We start from the raw sequence: 6,000 nt of genomic DNA, 5'->3' as shown, positions 1-6,000 counted from the left end.
CTTGAAATTCTGGAGGCTGGAAGTTTGAGATCAGGGTGTCAGCATGGTTGGGCTCTTGATGAGAACCATGCCTTCCTCCTGGTTCACAGATGACTGTCTTTTCATGGTTTCCTCAGATGGTGGATATGGAAATATCTCTTGTCTGTTACTCCCTTATAAGAGAGGGCATTAATCTCATAATGATGGCTGTACCCTCAAGGCCTTTTTTTCTTTCTTAAAAAAAAAAAAAGACCTAATTACCTCCCAAACTTCCTACCTCCTGATAGCATCACATTGGAGGTTAAAATTTCCATATAAATTTTAGAGGGACACAAACATTCAGTCTGTGACATCCCAATCCAAGAGCGATATTTATGAGTTAATAATTGCAATATGTCTTTAATCAGTTTAGAAACACAGGGTTGACCATATAATTCTTCTTCAGGCTTTCAATATTTCTTGGCTTGGTAGTTAATACACTTCCAGATCTGGCTCCATCATGCATGTTTACTCTCTCCTTTCGCTTTTTTCAACCTACTCCATATCATGGCCCTATCAGGTTATTTGCTGATTCTAACCATGGCATCAATTTGTGCCTTTGCTTCCACTAATTCCTCTGCCCTCTGCCATTATCCAGCTTGTGACTGATGACTTTCAGGATCTTTCACAAATGTTAGCCATGCCATACACGTGTTCTCAATTCCCTCAAGAGGATTTAATGGTACCCCTGAAGTTTGTTTCTCTAGTACTTTATACCTTTTTTATTGCAGTACTTAGCACATTATATAATTAGTGGGATAGTAGAGCTTCCTGGTTCCTGAGCTAAATCTTGTATTATTTGAGGTCTGACAGCCTATCCATGGGTAGGAGGAGATCTAGCATATGAGGGGGCAGGAACTTTAATGATTTCTTCATGTTTATGGTGAGTCATGAGATAATAACCACAGTTGAGTCATAGAGGAAGACTGGGGCTAGTGGCTAACATGTCTTCTATGAATCAAGAGAGTGATCAGGAGATTTGTAGATACCCACAACTGATAGTGGACAAGGGTGGTATCTTTGCATGATGTGAGCCTCAAGAAAGCAGTGGTTTTGGCAGGATGCAGGGGGAAGTGCTGGACTATGAGTGATAAGAAGAGGCAGGGAGGATGCCCTGACATGTATGTGCAAATTCAAAACCTCTCTGTGCCCAGTCTTCAAAGCAGTCTTCAGAAGACAAATGAGTTTTAGTTGAGGCAAGAAGTGAGCATAATGGAAGCGTTTGAGAGAGAGGGTGAAGGATAGTGAGTGGGTCAGACTAATTGTACAAAGCAAGAAGAAGATAGATCTGGGACTTGGATTTTTAATGACAGGCAAGAAGATGGTGGTATGAGGCCTAATATATTGGTCTTAATGGTCTCTGCTGTGTGACTGGTCAACTGAACCAAGCACCAGCATTCTCAAATACTTTTCTCTTTGATATTATAGCTCACAGGACTGGAACTCTCTGAGGTTTTTTGGGGGGGTGTTGGTACTGACTCATGCGGATGAGGACTTAAACGGGTCTTTGTCTCTTGGGAGTGTACAAATGTAGCAGATAGGTTGACCTCACTAGACTTCTGTTTTCCTTACATGTAATATAAGAAAATTAGATTTAAGAATCTCAGAGATTGATTCTAGCTATTATCACATGAAAGTTCTGTTTAGCTTTTCAGTAAGTTTAGGCAATTCTGATTCCTTCAGTTATTTTACCAATTAGGAAAGTTACTTCCTAAAGACTAAAAGGAGAATATAATTTCACAATTTTTTTTATAAAAAAAAAGAATAAAGAAGAGGAAGAAAGAGAAAGAGGAAGAGGGAGAGAGGATGGAGGTATTGCTTTATTGCCCAGGCTAGAATGCAATCTAAATATGGGTATGCCTATAATTGTCCTTAATAATGGAGACATAAAAGAAAATGAGGGAAGAGAATAACAAACAAGGAGCCAACCAACATTTCTTTTGAACTTCTAAGTTGATATGATGTGGTACTGATAAGAGTGTATATTTTGTATATTTAAAGTGGAGAGTTCTAAAAATGTTAATTACATTTACTTGTTCCAGATCTGAGTTCAAGTCCTGAATATCGTTGTTAATTTTCTATATCATTGATCTGTCTAATATTAATGTTGAAGTCTCCCACTATTATTATGTGGGAGTCTAAGTCTCTTTATAAGTCTTGTATGTCTGCGTATTCCTGTATTGGATGCGTATATATTTAGGATCTTTAGCTCTTCTTGTTGTTGCATTGATCCTTTTATCATTATATAATGTCCTTCTTTGCTTCTTTTGATCTTTGTTGCTTAATTGTAACTTCTGCTTTTTATTTATTTGTTTTAGCTCTCTGTTTGGTTGGTAAATCCTTCTCCATCCCTTGTTTGGAGTCTTTGTGTATCCTTGAATGTGAGATGGGTCTGGATGCAGCATACTGATGGGTTTTAGTTTTTTATTCAAATTGCCTGTCTTTGGATTGAGGGATTTAGTCAATTTAAATTTAGAATTAATAATAATATATGTGAGTTTAATACTGCCATTAGCTGACTATTTTGTCCATTAGTTGATGTAAATTCTTCATTATATTGATGCTCTTTTTGATAATTTTTTTAGAAAGGCTGATACTGTTTGTTCCTTTCTATGTGTAGTGGTTCTTTCAGAAGCTCTTGTAAAGCAGGCCTGGTGGTGATGAAATCTCTGAGTGCTTGCTTATTCACAAAAAACTTTATTTTTCCTTCACTTGTGAAGCTTAGTTTGGCTGGATACGAAATTCTGGGTTGAAAGTTCTTTTCTCTAAGGATATTGAATATTGGTCCCCACTCTCTTCTGGCTTGTAGGGTTTCTGCTGAGAGATCTGCTGTAAGTCTGATAGGCTTCCCTTTGTGGGTAACCTGACCTTTCTCTCTGGCTGCCCTTAGTATTTTCTCCTTCATTTCAACCCTGGTGAATCTGACGATTATGTGCCTTGGAGTTGCTCTTCTTGAGGAATATCTCTGTGGTGTTCTCTGTATTACCTGGAGTTGAATATTATCCTGCCTTACTAGGTTGGGAAAATTTTCCTGAATAATGTCCTGAAGCGTATTTTCCAGCTTGGATTCATTCTCTTCGTCACATTCAGGTGCACCTATCAAGCGTAGATTAGGTCTTTTCACATAGTCCCATATTTCTTGGAGACTTTGCTCGTTCCTTTTTATCCTTTTTTTCTCTAATCTTGTCTTCTTGTTTTATTTCATTGAGTTGGTCTTCGACCTCTGATATCCTTTCTTCTGCTTGATAATTCGGCTGTTAAAACTTGTGCATACTTCACGAAGTTCTCCTATTGTGTTTTTCAGCTCCATCAATTCACTTATATTCCTCTCTAAATTGTGTATTCTTGTTAACATTTCGTCAAATCTTTTTTCAAAGTTCTTAGTTACTTTAGATTGGGTTAAAACAAGTTCTTTTAATTCACAGAAGTTTCTCATTATCCACATTTTGAAGCCTGCTTCTGTAATTGGAACACACTCGTTCTCCATCAAGCCTTGTTCCGTTGCTGATGAGGAACTGTGATCCCCCGCTGAGGGAGAGGCGTTCCAATCTTGGGCATTCTCAGCCTTTTTTGGCCGTTTTCCTCCCTTCGTTATAAATTTATCCATCTGTGGTCTTTGTATTCACCGTCTTTGTAATTAGGTTTCTGAGTGGACGTCCAACTTACTGATTCTCAGCGCCGAAATCTGAGCAACCCACTGCACCGACCAAATCAGCGGCGTTAAGATTGATGGTGCTTTTCTGACTCTGCACCAAGAACCAAGGCTCCGAGGCGCCGGCAAAACCGCATCGCCGGTCACAAGAGTCGCAGTGGCGACCCGTGGGGCTCCTCCGCTGGGAATCTCCTGGTGCGTGAGCAACAAGAATTCATGTGAAGGTGTGGCATCCTCTCATTCTTTGCGCTTTCACTGGGAGCTACAATCCCGAGCTGCTAGTGATCAGCCATCTTGGATCTCTCCTAATTTCACAATTTCATGCAAGAAAAATTAGCTAAGCATCTACTCTGTGTCCTACATTGAGGGGTTATTAAAGAAATGAATATATTTTGTGTTCTCCAAGATGTTTTAAATTATTGGGAAAAGTGATAAATCCTAAAAATAAATGGCATCTGTTGAAGTAATGTACACTCCCACCCTCAACTACTCACTGCTGAGACCAATGCCCTTTGAAATTCACCGTTTTTATTAGATCCTCAGTTTCTTATAAGGCGTACCTTTGTCTCCAGTACTTGAATATTCCAGTGCTAGGGTCAGTTTTAAAGTATCTGGTATGTTTAAAGATAATACCAAAGACAGTGCCAGAAATGGAGCTGGTAAAATATGTATATTACCTCCCCACTCTTTTTTACTTTCACCTGTTTATTTTTCTCTGAGAAACTTCAGGGGCAAGAGGTGAGAAGATTTTTCTTGGTTCCTGCTCATAGGAAAGCGAAAACATCCACCTAGCTGTGAGTCGACTAATCCTAAGAATTGTTGCTTAGGAGACCAGCCATCGTTTCCGTATAGGAAGTCATGGCAGAGAAACTGGAAACAGGGACTGGAGACTTTTGTTTTTAAGTTTGGCTAAGAATTTAAGTTTGTGTAACCTACAAAATTGTATTTCTTGTCATCGGCCTTTCTCCTTGGGAAAATGAGAGGCTTGGACTAGGAGGTCTAAATTCCCTTCAGGTTTAAATATGTGTGATTCTAAAATTCCATATTCGAAGTGTGATTCTAAAACTCCATATTTGAAGTGCCGTGTAGGAAGCTGACTGAATATTAGGTGTTTGAAGGACTTTCTGTTCTGAGGATTACTAATATATTGAATCATTCTATTCAAATTAGAAATTGTATTTTTAAAGATAATTTTTTTGCTCATGTATTTTTAATATAGGTTTTGCTGTTCTGTTCCCAGACACAGGTGTCCAGAAATGAAGAGAGGTGAGAAAGGGAGCAAGACAGAGAATTTGACAATACCAATAATTCGTGTGTAAGGCTGTTTTGTTGAAAGCACATCCCAGAGTCCCTGGAAACCTGAGGAGGGAAGTATTACGTGTGTTTCAGACCTGGCAGCAGACGAATTCACGACAGGCTGGCTACGAAGAGGTATGTGCTAGCATTGGTTATCTTGGGGTGTCTTGTCCTAAGAGTACTCTTGATCACTGCTGGTCTGCTGTCTTCCATAGGCCACCAATCGGTCATCTCTGATTAGGAAAACACTGCCAGTGAATGAGATTGTCTAGTTTGGTCCCCAAAAAGAGGCTGTGCCACAATCTGGCAAATTCTAATGAATGGTTGCTGATATGGTTCGGCTGTGTCCCCACTTAAATCTCATGTTGAATTGTAGCTTCCATGATTCCCATGTGTTATGGGAGGGACCTGGTGGGAGGTAATTGAATCATGTGGGTGCTTTCCGCCATACCATTCTCATGATAGTGAATTAGTCTCATGAGATCTGATGGTTTTATAAGGGGGTTTCTTTTTTGCTTGGCTTTCATTCTTTCTGGCCCGTGGCCACATAAGATGTGCCTTTTGCCTTCCGCCATGATTGTGAGGCCTCCCCAGCCATGTGGAACTGTGATTCAATTAAACCTCTTTCCTTTATAAATTACCCAGTCTCAGGTATGCCTTTATTAGGAGCATAAGAATGGATTGATACAGTTGTTTCAAGCTATTTATTTTGTAGTTTCAGCTGTTTTTATAGCTGTTTGAACTATATCTGCATGACTTTAGGGAAGTTATTTAACTGACCAGAGCTTCTGTGTCTTTATCAAGTGCGTTTCATGGACTTCTGGGTTGTGTTGAGATTTTTATGAGATAATGTTTGTGAGAATATATTTTACACTGTTAAACATAATGCACATGTTGGTTATTACAGCCAGTTGGACAAGTAATGGTTAAGAAATTATTTTTCTTTTCCAATTTCCCAGAAACAATCAGAATTTTTTGTCATCACTGTCTTGTGAAGTATAATCTGTTACATCTACTTCTAGTAAACGTGCCAA

The 6,000-nt window shown here is 39.0% G+C and overlaps 1 long non-coding RNA gene across 1 annotated transcript in view; it reads left to right on the top strand.

Annotated features, from left to right (window-relative positions):
* Positions 1-3,543: 3,543 nt before the first annotated feature.
* The window catches only part of LOC104650977 (uncharacterized), a 163,718-nt gene continuing 161,261 nt past the window's right edge, over positions 3,544-6,000 (top strand). Inside the window, exons 1-2 of the long non-coding RNA XR_744537.3 lie at positions 3,544-3,894; positions 4,911-5,101. This is a non-coding gene — a long non-coding RNA (uncharacterized LOC104650977). The remainder of the gene's footprint in view (positions 3,895-4,910; positions 5,102-6,000) is intronic.

The sequence above is a fragment of the Saimiri boliviensis genome, chromosome 5 (genome assembly GCF_048565385.1).
Source record: "Saimiri boliviensis isolate mSaiBol1 chromosome 5, mSaiBol1.pri, whole genome shotgun sequence".
NCBI lineage: Eukaryota > Metazoa > Chordata > Mammalia > Primates > Cebidae > Saimiri > Saimiri boliviensis.
This window is presented reverse-complemented; position numbering and strand designations above follow the sequence as displayed.